General features: G+C 44.7%; 1 protein-coding gene and 1 long non-coding RNA gene across 2 annotated transcripts in view; both read left to right on the top strand.

Moving 5' to 3' along the window:
• The window catches only part of asic1b (acid-sensing (proton-gated) ion channel 1b), a 641514-nt gene that overhangs the window by 34144 nt on the left and 592718 nt on the right, over positions 1 to 14652 (top strand). The window lies entirely within an intron of this gene.
• LOC127566964 (uncharacterized) overlaps positions 1 to 14652 on the top strand; it is a 168209-nt gene that overhangs the window by 21433 nt on the left and 132124 nt on the right. The gene's annotated exons all lie outside the window — the stretch shown is intronic.

Consider the following 14652-nt stretch of genomic DNA (forward strand, 5'->3'; position numbering starts at 1 on the left):
GAAAATCTATGTGGTGGATCTGGAATTGTTAGTTAATTTGCAAGGAGGATGAGAAGAAAATTGTATTTTTTTATGGAGTGAATGAGTGGCATTGTTCAAAGCAGTGGGGAGAAAGGAATTCATTTCAAATTTAAATGAACTTCTACGGTGATGGAGTTTTGTGGTGGGGGGGATGCAGAGAACAGGGATTCATTAATAAGTGGCGGTGAAGCATCAATCTATGAGAGCTGCATGGCTGGAAGTTCATTTAAACTGTCAGCAATTGGATAAAAATGTGGTTGTGGGCACTGGGATATTTGTCAGCCTGAAAATAACCTTTGTGTTTATTGTTAAGTCTCCACGGCATTGTACTTCGAGGGAAAATCTGGGGCTAATTTGATTGGAGTTGCAGCTGATGGGAAATAATGAAGAAAGATGCATTGCAGGCAGTGTGAGTGAGAGAACATATCACAAACTGGCCCAGCCTGGATCCAAACAATGTCTTTTGGGATTGAATGGATCAGTGCACAAGCAAAGGAGTGGATTTTTGTCTTCACTGCTTGGATGGAAGTCTGCCTGAGGAGATCACGATTGTACAACCTGCTCCCATCTTCATTTTAGTCTCCCAGGGGGATGTGGATGTTATTGACCATCCCTAGTTGCTTCTTGAGAAGGTGGGGGTGAGCTGCCCTCTTGAACCGCTGCAGTCCTTCTGGTGAAGGTGCTATTGGGGAGGGAGTTCCAAGGTTTAGACCTTGTCCTAACTCACCCACCACCCATGTGATCACTGACCTATGCTGCCAACCAGATGAACAACTCCTCCATTTTAAAAACCTAATCCCTGTTTTCAAATCCCTCCATGGCCTCATCCTTGTCCTACCTCCAGAATCACCTTTGGTCCTCGACCCCTTCTCCACTTCTGAGCTCTTGGTTCCCCCATACAAATTGAATCGCTTACCTCTGGTGCCATTTCTTCCACTGCCAAGGCCCTAATCTGCGGAATTCCTTCCCTAAACCCCTCTACTTCTCTGCCTCTCTAAACCTCTCCTTAAACCTACCTCTTGGAGCAGAGTTTGGCCATCCACACATCTATTCGTTGTAGCTTATTTTTGAGAACACTCCTATGCAATCTTTTGGAATGTTTTGGAGGCGTTAGATGGGCTATATAAGTATAAATTGTTTTTGTTGTTGACTCCTTGTGGAAGAGTGCATGAAGACCTGAGCTGAAGACACAAGTGAGGTCTATGTGATGTCACCTATGGTTCAATAGGACTGACCAATGGAGGACGAATGCTGTGGGGTGCCAACACAAAGCAAAAAACTGCAGATGCTATGAATCTGAAATGAAAGCAGAAAATGCTGGAAATACTCAGGTCAGACAGCTTTTGATGAAAGGTCTCTGACCTGTAGCGTTAACTCTGTTTTTCTCTCCACAAATGCTGTCTGATTTGCTGCGGGTTTCCAGCATTCTCTGTCTTTATATTAGGGATCCCGAAATAACTCAGCACATTTCGGAGTGGATAGGGAGAAAGTGTGGAGGAAGGAGGAATCTTAGCAAATCTTGGCTGCTATTGAAGGAGAACTACATGATTTTATTTTTGAAAGCAGTAGGACAACAGAAAAATTCAAAGAGCCGCAGGGAAAAATCAATAATTTTTGTTCAGGACTTGAGTATCTGGGCCAGCGACTCTGAAACCTGACCCAGTATTTTTCATCTGTTCCGGTTGTGGATCAGAAAGCTTAATTCAGGCCTTTATTCCAGACTGCAGTGCACGCTTGCTTGCAGTCAGCAATGAACCACAGATGGGTGACCAGCCATGAGTTAGCACTTGACTGATGTTCGCATGGATGGCCAAGCTGCAATTGTGTCCCAAGCCTAAAGTCAATGAGGCGCACACAAGCAAATCGCATTAACCCCTGGTCGTCCAGGCTATCACTGGAAGACATTTTTTCTCTTTTATGTTAAATGGTCAGCACCTTGTTGTCCAATAGCCGGTAATTATCACGCATAGGCAGTAAGGAATGTGTGAAGCATAATATGTAAAAGTCCAGGCCAATAGGGGTGCATGTGCTCAGTTCAACCTGGTCTGAAATGAGAATCATTGCTCCCAGTTGGAACCTGAGCAGCAAGCACAGTTGTCAAGTGACGTAGCCCTTTCTCTGACTTGGAGGATCTTTCAGGTAGGCATAAAAGATCCCACAGCACTAATTTATTAGAAATCCCTAGTATCCTGGCCAAATATGTATCCCTCGATCAATACCAATGAAAGAGATCATCTGCTCGTTATCACATTGGTGTTTGTGGGATCCTACTGTGCATCATTCGGCTACTGCTTCTACATCAGCAGCAGTAATGCACTTCAAAAGCAATTCCTTCATTGTTTGGGCTTTGGGATGAGCTGGAGGGACACTAATTAAATGCAAGTCTTTCTTTACATCAGCTTAGTGCTTCCAATCTATGTAGTGGTCAGTTTTATCAGCATTTGGTCGGGTGCCCAAACAAAAAACTGTGGCTCTGTGTCCATGGTGGGACCCAGTGTTCGTGGTGTCAGAGTGTCTGTAGTGGGCAAAGGTCACTGGTAGCCTAAGGTCCACTGTGGGCCAATATTTTTTCTTGGTTCTGGATCCATAGTGGTTGAAGACCCTTGACATAAGCAACCACCAGGATTGAAAAGAGAAGATGACCCAGGAAGCAGCAGTGGGATGCTGCAAGATTAAGGTCTTGGCATCCATATTTTCTTGGGTATTGCGGTGTTGTGTTTAAGAGTGTGTCCCTGCTCTGCAATGGCTCATTTTATGATGGAAGCAACTAAGCAGGTGATTTTATAGAAGTAAATAGTAGCTCACTCATGTCACAGAGAAAGTTCAGAATCTGAATCAGATTTATTATCACTGACTTATATGACGTGAAATTTGTTGTTTTGCCGAAGTTAACCCAGAATATATCATTAAACTGAAATACAAGCATTGAACTAGAGGACAAAGGTCAAAATAAATGATTAGCCTGAATATTTGCATCTTTTTTGCACTGGTAGTTCTTAATTCCCTTTGAAGGTAGTATCTGGAGGTAGAGCAAACACTTGGTGAGATGAGACAGGATATTTATCTTTAATGTTGCTTTATTTCGGCAAAGGTGAATACAGAGTGGCTGGATTTACAGATGTCAATCTACAACTTTGTGTACAAAATAAAACTAATGAAGGTGCTTTGCTGCCCCACACCAACTTGATTTAAAACGACGCCAAATTGAAGGGGATCAGCAACTTTCCAACAGAATGGAGCTGAGTAAAATAGAGGGCTATGGGTAAGCCTAGTAATTTCTAGGGTAGGGACATGTTCGGCACAGCTTTGTGGGCTGAAGGGCTTGAATTGTGCTGTAATTGTTCTATGTTCTAATGGGCTTGTGATGTTTCAATTGCCAAGGCAGCCTAAGAAATTGCTAATTATTACAGTCTGGGGGCACACAGCTGACCCCAGTGAGGAAGTGAACTACCGGTCACCAATGCCTACCCTTAGTCAATATGAATGCATTGTTTTAAAACACATTTAAAAGTAACTCTAGCTCAGCCCTGTGGGAAAAGTTGTCAAAAGGTTCTTTATCATACAGACACCAAAATTGGGTTTTGAAGAATCTGGGACAGAGAGCTGAGAGAGGCAGGACCCGAGGTTAAGATTGTGCAGGGCATTATTTTTGTTGTGTTAATTCCTTTGTTCGGGGAAAAAAATTCTTTTAAGTCCCATATTATTAAGGTGCAATTACTCGAGTATGCAATGACAAAGGTATTATTATCTATTAATATGCTGCAATTACTTTATAATTGCACTGTTATTCGTACAACTTGCAATGAAGTGTTAGTTAGTTTGTTTCATGAAAATGGTTAATAATTCATTCAGTCACCCTCCCCATCCTGCCTTCCAACCCTTCCTCTGCTGCCCCCACCCCTGTAGAACAGTGAGCCATCAGCTTGTGGCTTGGTCTGAGGAATGTATGATTAAAATGGAGCTTGTCAGTCATCATCTCCAGGCTCAAAATGATTTAGTTCAACAGGTAAAATACTTAGCTCCAAGTCAGGAGGCTGTGGGTTCAAGTGCCAGTCCAGAGACTTGAGCACAATAACCTAGACTGACTATAGCTGTAGTGAGGGAGTGCTGAACAGTCAGATGCATCATCTTTCAGATGGGATGATAAATTGAGGCTCTCTCTGGCCATGTAAAAGATGCCGTGGCATGAGATGACCCTTCCTTCACCACCAAAATAATGGATAAACTAGTCATCCCTCAGCTGTTGGTGAATTAACTTGCTGGTGTAATATGGCTGCCATGCTTGCATACACAAGATCTTTAGATTTGACAAGGTGCTGCACATGTGCATTGAGTGTGTGTGTGTGTGTGTGTGTGTGTGTGTGTGTGTGTGTGTGTGTGTGTGTGTGTGTGTGTGTGTGTGTGTGTGTGAGAGAGAGAGAAAATCAATCTGTTCTGAAACCAAATCAGATAAGAAGGTGCTCGGTTAGATGATCAAAAGCTTGGTGAAAGAGATGGCTTTTAAGGAGGAGAGAGAGGTGGAGAGGTTTCGGGAAAGAATTTCGGAGTTCGGGGCCCAGGCATCTGAAGGCACGGCTGCCAGTGATGGAGCGGTTAAATCAAGGATGTGCATGTGACCTGGGCCAGAGTGCAGAGATCTCAGAGGATTGTAAAGCCAGAGGTGGTTACAGAGGCAGGGAGGGGTGAGGCTGGAAAGTGATTTGAAAACAAAGATGAGAATTTAAAAGTCAAAGCTTTTCTTAGCTGGGAACAATTTAAGTCAGTGAGCACAGGGACAATTGGTGAATGGGAGTTGGTTGCAAGTCAGGACGTGGGCAACAGTGTTTATTCAGGCTTGAAGATGAAAGATTGGCTGGGACTGTGTTGGAATAGACAAGTATCAATGTTACGTAGGAATGAATGAGGTTCCAGCATTAAATAAGCCGAGGGAGGTTGGTGATGTTTCAAGAGGTAGAAATATTGGCATCTTTAGAAAAGGTGTGGATATGTAGTCAGAAGCTTGTCTTGGGGTTAAATTTGACACCAAGGTTGTGAACAGCTTGGTTTGATCTCAAAAATTTGCCAAGAGGGAGTGGGATCTGTGACGGGGAGTGAGCACTGTGGCTGTGGTCTTCCCTATATTACATTGCAGGGAACTTCTGGATGTCAGATGAGCGATCTGACAACATAGCGATGGTGGAGGGATGGAGAAAGGTGGGGGTAATCTGGAGCTGGGAGTCGCTCGTGTACAAGTGGAAACTGACCCTATGTTTATGGGTGGAGTTGTTGAGGGGTAACAAGATGGGGAATAGGAGGGGGCTAAAGGTTGGTCCTTGGGGGTCACCAGAGACAACAGTTCTCTGGCTATGATTGCATGCACAAGAATGAGAACAGGCAAGTGCAATCTCAGCCAGCTATGTCAGAAAACATTGGAAACGAGTCCCACTGGCTATGTCCTCTTTGGTGCTGCTTGTCTGAAACTGGGGCAATGGAGAGGTTTCGGGGCCACTGGGAAACAGGAGGGTGCAATTGACTCTGTGGTTGGACTGGACCTTGGGGATTACTGATTGGAAAAATGTTAGCCTGCCAACCCTTGGATTTTTCTCCCCCATCCCACCAATCCCTCATCCATTCAAATTAAAGGTCAAACATATTGGGAATTACACATCCATGGTTCTTTGACCATTACTCCTTGCAAAAGACACCAGATGTTGCAAAATAGGAATCGGCCGTAATGCACACCAAGCAGAGATTTGACTACTGAAGCAAGCATTTTGTTCACAGTCAAGAGTTAACTGAATAATTAGGCAATTTAGAGTTGGGGCTTATCTAAACTTGGCTGAATTGGCCAGATGCTACTAATTGTATCGTGCTTGGTTGGAGAAGGCTAGATATGTGCTTGGGCTCCAAGCATATTGCTTGTGTTCCTACTTCAGAAATGTAGCGAGTCACAGTGAAAAACTTTTGTTCCCAATGTATCTGTGAGGCCAACCTCCCATTGATAAGCAGCTTACAGCCCAGCTGCATACTTTATCTCTCCCTTGGCTTGTGAGATTGCGTGCAGTCACCACAGTGTTGCATTCTTCCATTTTTAAATTACTTCCTCGCTATTTCTTGCTCCTGATGCCGTCTGAATTTAAAACCCTTTCAAGGTGCACTGTGCTCTGTGATGTCTTCACCACATATGCTCTTGGTTTTTTTCTCCATTCATGGCAAAAAGTCAGCTAAGCAAAGCACAAGTTTCTCCATTTTAAATTACAGCTGACTTTTATCAGAGAAACGTCTGTGACTGGATAATCTGTGAACAATCTTCATATGCCTTGCTCATTTTCAAAGATGGCCCACTTGTGTCTAGTTTGGAAGAAGAGATACATCCATCTTAGTCCTTGATTTATAACAGATGATAGTAATCTCTCTTTTCGTCTACCAGTCCTTTGTTTTCCTGTTCTTTATATACATCAGATGTGACTGAGAACATAAAACGAGCTGCTGGAGGAACTCAGAGGGTCAGGCAGTATCAGTGGAGAGAAATGCACAGTCGATGTTTCGAGTCACGACCCTTCATCTGGATTGAAAGAGAGAGGGGAGAAAGCCAGTGTAAAGAGGTGAGGGGAAGGGGTGGGGGAAGAGCTGGCAGATGATGGGTGGATCCAGGTGAGGAGGGGGGGATAGACAGATGGAGGAGGGGGGAGTGGAGACAGTGACAGAGGCTGGGAGGTGAGAGGTGGAGGTGACAGAGGGCTGCAGATGGTGGGATCTGACAGGAGAGGAAGGTGGACCATGGAACCAAATAAGGGAGGTGGGGAGGGCAGGTGGGAACAGTGGGGGGTAGGGGGCCCAGTGGGAGGGGTGTGTGGGTGGTGGGCAGATGGGAGTGGGTGGAGGAGGGGAAAGAAACTGGGGGGACATTTCAATAGAACGGTGTGTGTGAGAGGACCTGGGTAGATCAGGAGGAGAGAGAAAAGGGGCAGAGGGGGAGCAATTTACCCAAAATTGGATAATTCCCTGTTCATGCTGTCAGGGTGTAGTCTCCCCAGGGGGAATATGAGGGGCTGTTCCTCTAGTTTGTGCTTAGCCTCACCGTGGCAGTGGAGGAGGCCGAGGACAGACAGGTCGGGGTGGGAACGGGGAGGGGAACTAAAATGGAGCTCCAGACAGCCATTACGGACAGAGCACAGGTGCTCGGCGAAGCAGTCGACTAGTCTGCACTTGATCTCACCGATGCAGAAGGAGGCCACATCGAGAGCACTGGATGCAATAGACCAGGTTGGAGGTAGTGCATGTGAATGTCTGCTTCACCTGGAAGGGCTGTTTAGGTCCCTGGATGGAGATGAGGGAGGAGGTGTGGGGTCAAGCATCGCACCTTCTATGGTGGCAGGGGAAAGTGTTTGGGGAGAGGGTGGGATGCATGGTAGAGGGATGTGAGAACTAGGGAGTCGCAGAGACTGATCCCTGCAGAAGGCGGAAAAGAGTGGGGAGGGGAAGCTGTGACTGGTGATGGCAGAAATGACAAAGAATGATGTGTTGGATGCAGCAGCTAGTGGGGTGAAAGATAAGGACCAAGGGAAGTCTCTCCCTGTTTTGTCTGGGCAGAGGCTTCTTTGTAAACCCCCCACCGTCCCCATCACTTAGTTTCTTTCCCTTCTCCCACCCACTCCATCTGCCCATCACCCACACACTCCTCCCACTGGGTCCTCTCTCCCCACTGTTCCCACCTGCCCTCGTTCTCTCCCTCATCTGGCTCCACTCTTAGCCTTCCTTTCTCATCAGATTCCACCTATCACCTCCCAGCCTCTGTCACTATCTCCGTCCTTCTCTCCCCCACCTGACTCCATCTGCTAATCAACCCCTCCTCACCTGGATCCACCTATCCCTCGCCAGCTCTTGCCCCACCCCTTCCCCCCACCTCTTTATACTGGATATCTCCCCTCTTTCTTTTCAGTCCAGATGAAGGGTCTCGACACAAAATGTCAACTGTCCGTTTCCCTCCATGGATACTGCCTGACCCTCCAGCAGCTCGTTTTTTGTTCCAGATTCCAGCATGTGCAGTCTCTTCTGTCTCCAAGTGTGATTCAGAGTCTGGTTGAAAGCAGGTGTGTGCTTGATGTTGCTGGAAGGGCCATCATGAAGGGCATTTCCCTTTAATTCACAGCTGGGATGTTCTACCACACCCCAATTCATAATATTGCCATAACAAGGGAGATAAAGAATTAAACTGGTCTTGGGTGGTGGTTTAATGAACATCAGAGAACCAGAATCTTATGCCAATTTATCCTTTCCATTGACGTCAATTGAGCACATCTTTGGTAGGATGTGAATGTCCTTGAGATGGTACAGAAAAAATTTACAAGAATGATTCCAAGGACAGGGGATTTCAGCTACAAGGTGAGAGAACCACAGATTCCCTCTATTTCCACTGCCCTCGTAGGTAACCAGTTCCAGGACTTTACCACTCACTGTGTTTAAAAATGTTCTTTCTTCCCTAGTACATCAGCTAATGGGAACAGTTTTTCTCTGACTACTTTATCTGAACCTGTCATAATTTTGTACGCTTCTGTCAAGTTTCTCTTCAACCTCTTTTGCTCCAAAGAGTTTCTCCAACCTAACTTTATGAAGGTTGAAGAAAACGTCCCTTCTTTTGTCCTCATTACCTCTATTTATGAAGTCCAAGATCCTATTTGCTTTGCTAACTATTCTCTCAATATATTGTGCCACTTTCAAAAATCTATGCATATGAACTCCCAATCTTTCTGACCCTGCACACTCTTTAAGCGTATGCCATTAAGTCCAAGTTCCCAAATCATTCTGCAAAAGATTCATCAACCTCGCACCTCTCTGCATTAAATTCCATTTCCTGCTTGCTTGCCCGAGCCATGTCCTGTTGCAGTCATTTGGTATCAATGTCAGTGTTTGCCACACATCCAAGTTTGGTGTCATCAGCAGATTTTAAAGCTTTACTCTGTATTCCAATACCCAAGACATTTATATACATCAAAGGAGGCAATGGTCCTAATATTGACTTTGGGGAACACCACTGTCTACCATCTTCTAATCTAGATAACAACCATACCCACAGCTCAGCAGAGGAACTCAGCGGGTCGAGCAGCATCTTTGCGGGGTGGGGGGAGGAATTGTCGATATTTTGGGTCGAATCCCTGTATCAGGACTGAGAGTGGAGTGCATGGATGGCCAGTATAAAGAGAGGGGGAGTGGGCAGATCCTCCAGCAGATTGTTTGTTGCTCCAGATTCCAGCATCTTCAGTCTCTTGTGTCTCTACAACCACAACTTGCTGCTTCTTGCCCGGCTTTTTATCCAAACTAACACAGATCCTTCTCATTCAGGAGCCTCACTTTTGTTAACTCACCCTTCATGAGGTACTTTAGTAAAATCCATAAAAATCCATGTAGACAACATCCATTGCACTCTCTGTAGGGGCAACTTAGTGGTGCAGCGGTCATTGCTGTTGTTGCACAGCTCCAGAGACCCGGCTTTGATCCTGACCAACGGTGCTGTCTGTGTGGAGTTTGCACATTCTCCCTGTGACTGTGTGGGTTTTCCCCCCGGGTGCTCCAGTTTCCTCCCACATCCCAAAGACATGCGGGTAAATTACCCCGAGTGTAGGTGGGTGGCAGGAGAATCGGAGGGTGGGGGAGTTGTTGATGGGTGTGTGAGAGTGAATAGGTTACAGAGAAGTAAGTGGGGGAATGGGATTGATGGCATAGACTCGATGGGCCACATAGCTTCCATATCATCTGAAAATATGAAACCTAAGTTACTTCATCAAAAAATTGTTCGCCAAATGCATCCTGACTTACAAATCTGCACCTCCTCTTCTTAATTAACTGTAACCTCCTCCAAATGTCTGTTCATTTTTTTCCTGATTATTGTTTCTAAAACCTCACCCAACACTGATCAGCCCGATCACCCAACTGACCAGCCTGCAGAGACTTGGAATATCCTTACAGAGAGATTGGATTTATATTTTGTAGAGTCCAGAAGAATGAAATTAATAAAACCCTGACAGAACTGGACGGGCTAGATACAGGAAAAATATTCCCAGTGATGGGGAAGTCAAGAGCCAGGGATCACAGCCTAACAGTACAGGATAGGCCAGGTAGAACTGAGATGAGAAGTTTCTTCTCCCAGAGAGTGGTGGAGTTCTCCACCAAATAAGGCAATTGAAGCCAAATCGTTAACTATATTCAAGAAGGAGTTAGAAATAGCTCTAATGACTAACAAGCTCAAGGGATATGGGATTCTGAATTTGCCCCTTTGCAATCCAAGATCACAGCAAACTCCCTCAGCAGAAATGCGATAACGACCACATCATCTGCTTCATCAATGCTGGTTCAGGGTCAGGTATCGGCCAAGGCAGTGTTTGGTGAATTCAGTTTTGAATCCCACAATAAGGATGCAGGGAAGATCGAGAATTGGAGCTTGGAAGGAGTGGCAAATTCAGACAGTGGTTCCAATGCACAAAACTGAACTGAAGAGCATACATAGGCAGTAGATATGCAGCAATTTTCTGCACAACATTCAGAAATCACTATTCGCTTGTAAGTAGCCCTTCAGGGGACCAAGAAAACAAAAGCTTCATGCATCGAAATGCAGAATATGCCTAGGTCTTGCATCTCCCTGAGGCTGTCATCACAACTGCTATGTGGGTGTGTTGGATGCCCTGACCCTAATTAAATAAACCTCCAGAAGACAATGAAGCAACAAACATGATTTTTGTTGAAAACCAGCTGTTAAGTAGTTGAACACAGTTACAGTGAATAGCTGATAAATGAGCAGCAATATAAGGACGAGCCAGGCTAATATTTTTTCACGTTTTCCTCAATTAAGTTCTTCACCTTGGAATAAACCTTGTACCAAATAATTTTCTTTGACTATGTAGATTTTAGTTCTTTTCTTGAAATTTCGATTTTAAAATATGCTGTGAAGAGGTGTAGCACGCAGTGGGAACCACTCAGTTAAATGGGGCATTACGTCTTTAGCTTATAGGATGTTCACTTGTCTCCTCCTGTTTGCAAAATGAATCTTGAGGAAGACTGTTTCCTTGCAAAAAACTGTGGTTGGCATATCCCAGATCAGAAAATATCCTGAGCATTAATCCCCTGCCTGTTACTGAGTTAATACGTCTGTCAATATCACATCCATGGTTCCTTTTTCTGTTCCGTATCCAGTGATTTAGTTTTGAGGGGTAGGATGTGGAGGCAGGAGATGTTTCAGAACATCCATTGAAAAATATTTTAATATAATGTATGTCTCCAGCTACTTCACAGGAGATGATCAGGCACAAATCAACACATTAGTGCAAGCAGTTTTGAAGTGTAGTCATTGTGTAATGAAGGAAACACAGCAGCCATTTTGCACACAGCAAGCTCCCACAGACAGCAGTAATAATGACCAGGACTTTTTTTAATGATGTGGATTAAAGATAGATACAATAACAACATTAAGCAGGTACAATAACAACATTTAAACAACATTGAAAAGACACTTGGACAGGTACATGGATAGGAAAGGTTTAGAGGGATATGGGGCAAACACGAGAAAGTGGGACTAGCGTAAATGGGCATCTAGGTCGGCATGGACAATTTGGTCCAAAGGGCCTGTTTCCATGCTGTATTACTCTGTGACTCTATGATAGATATTGCCCAGAACACTGGGGGGGAAAATCACCTGCTCTGTTTCAGGATAGCACCAAGGAATCTTTTATATCCACCTGAGAGCGCAGAGCAGTTTGCCTTTCTGGCAAGGAGTCACATCTTGTCCTGACTTTTAGCCGCTCGACCGCAGACATATCAAATGTATTGTCATCGATCCTTGTCCCACATCCAGTTGATGAAAAGGGGAAAAGCATTCTGGAAAAAGGCAGTCCAGCGGCTGTGGGCAGCAAATTATTTTACTCTTCCTCCTCACCGTGAATGAAGCCACTTTGTCAGTTCCTTTTATCTGAACTTGCTAAAGCAATAAATGCAGTTCTTTATTTGTATATTTTCAATGTAATGCAAAGGCAGTGAGGCGAAGATGTGTGTTATTGGTGTGCAAATGTTTAATAGATTCATGTAAAATTTCTTGCCTGTTCCCTGACAGTGGTTTTTATTTTAATCGCCCTGTGTGATCTCACCCTTTGTGAGTGTTTTTTTTCATTAAAAGGAGAGATTATATCCAGGCCATTGTAACGTAAAAACCAACTACAATCTCTTTAAATCTTAATTTTGTAGCATCATTTGAGCTAGTCTATGGGTTCCAACAGTCCAATGTGTTCTGGTTCAGTGAGTCTCATTTCTTCCTGTGAGTCTGCAAGTCCCATTCCATCGACCTCAGCAATAGACTAACTCCAGGGACCACTCCACGGAGCTCAGTAAAGATTTACTCCAGGGACCACTCCACAGACCTCAGTATAAACTATCCCCAGGGACTAGAGCACTCCTTGGACCTCAGTATGATCTAACTCCAGGAGCACTCCACAGACCTCAAACCCTAGGAAATAAAGCACCCCACAGACCTCAGTATTATCTAACTCCAGGGAGAACTCCACAGACCTCAGTACAAACTAACCCCAGGGACTAGAGCACTCCAGTACAGTACTGCGGGAGTGTGGCACTGTCAGGGATGCTGTCCTGCAGAGCAGAAGTTAAATCAAAATCTGATCTGCTTTCCCAGGTGAGTGTAGAGGAATCAATGGCACTATTTTAAAGTGCAGGGAATTCTCCCTGGGCAACTTTTCACCCTCAAATGAACATCACCAAAACAAATGATGTCTGAGCTTTTCTCTATGTAAATTGTCTGCTGTTTCTTACATTACAACAGTGACTGTGCTTCAAAACATGGCTGTAAAGCATGTTAGGATGTCATGAAAGGTGCTTTGTGCAAGCCCCCCTTGATGTGGCTCTGTTCCTTTTTTTCCCTGAACGGCCCTCCCAATTTTTTGGCTGCATTTTCCTGCAGGCACTAATGGGAAGGGGGGAAAAGTCTGTATCCTTGTGGCTGGACAGGAAAAAATCCATTGATTGTCGAATAACCTATATCTTGTAAGGAACAGAAAGGGAATCTGATAATACCAGCTGTGGATAACCCAGCACACAGGCCCTGCTTTAGAAGCTACCAAAGTTTTGTGTGTACAACTGGTGCATCAACGGTACCTTTTTGAGATCCTAATTGGATCTGATTCCAGTTTAATCCTCTCTTAGTCATCTGCAGGGAAAACAATTGAAATGAATACTGGGTCATGTGGCACCAGTGATTGTGTTTGGCGTCACCTAAACATAAAGGAAAGCTCTCCGGTAAGGACTTGATTATTTTATCGAAACATTTTCTTTATATTGAGATCGCTGTCCTTTATCTGGCCAATCTCCAGGAGTTGGTAATGGCTGTGTTCGTGGATTTATTTGTTTTTGTTTCTCGTTTCGGTCAAGTCTGATTGCTTCAACTTGCATCAGGGATGTGAGAAGGGATTAACTTTAACTGCATGCAAAATATTGATCTCACACAGCTGATAGGAATCAATGCTTGACGTGCTTGGCCCCGAGACACTAGCTTCTGCTGCAAGGCGCAATTGCCTGCCACCTCCTGAAAGTACTCCATGCAACACATCCAGCAGACCCACCGCCGTCTGTAATAGGAGCACAATCAATACCAGCCACGTTTACTTGATACTTGTCAAGAGATATAAAGCCTGGGAAATGAGAAAAATATGAATCCCACCGGGTGCATTTTGCTGCTGATTACATTTCACCTTCCAGATGTATCTGTATCATCCTACCCTTGATAATACAATTCCGTTGCCCTGGCCCCTCAGTGCTGATGTCCAAGTACCGCAGATGGTGGAAATGTGAGATAAAACAGAAACCTCTGGATATCTGGCAAGGTTGAAGGTGAGAGGGGGAAAGTTCAGAGGAGATTTGCAAGGCAAGATTTTTTACACAGAAAGTGGTAGGTGCCTGCAATGTGCTACCAGCAGAGGTGGTAGAAGCAGATACAATAGCAATGTTTAAAAGGCATTGAGGCAGACACATGAACAGGCAAGGAATAGAGGGAAACGGACCGTGTGCAGGCAGATGGGATCAGTTTGATTGGCATCATGGTCAGCACAGACATGGTGGGCTGAAGGGCCTGTTCCTGTGCTGCACTGTTCTATGTTCGATGTTAACATCTGTGGAGAAGGGTCATCGAGCTGAGATGTTAACTCTATTTCTCTCCCAACAGATGCTGCCTGACCTGCTGCTTTTTCTGTTCTGCTTGTCTGTCCAGAAGCAAGGACAGGACGGTGGATCACTGCCCTTTGGGGCAATGAACCTGGTCTTGGTAATAGTGCAAGACTGAAAGAAGGCCAATGCTCAGATGACATATTGACAGGCAGGGTTATCAGGGCTTTCTGTCTTTAGGGAGATTCCTAGCTGAGTCCAGTGAAGTTGGTAGCTCTCTCCCCCCTCAGTCAGGTTGTGGGTTGAAGTCTTACTCCAGGGACTGCAACACAAAAAATCTGGGCTGATGCTTCCATGCAGTGGTGAGGGAGTACTACATTGTCAAAAGTGCCAAGTTTTGGATAAGACGTTTAAACTAATCTGATCCCTTGGTGTCCTGGCCACCATTTATCCCTCAATCAATATTACTAAAAATAGATAATCAGGTCATTATCATAG

This window comes from Pristis pectinata, chromosome X, assembly GCF_009764475.1.
Source record: "Pristis pectinata isolate sPriPec2 chromosome X, sPriPec2.1.pri, whole genome shotgun sequence".
Classification (NCBI taxonomy): Eukaryota; Metazoa; Chordata; class Chondrichthyes; order Rhinopristiformes; family Pristidae; genus Pristis; species Pristis pectinata.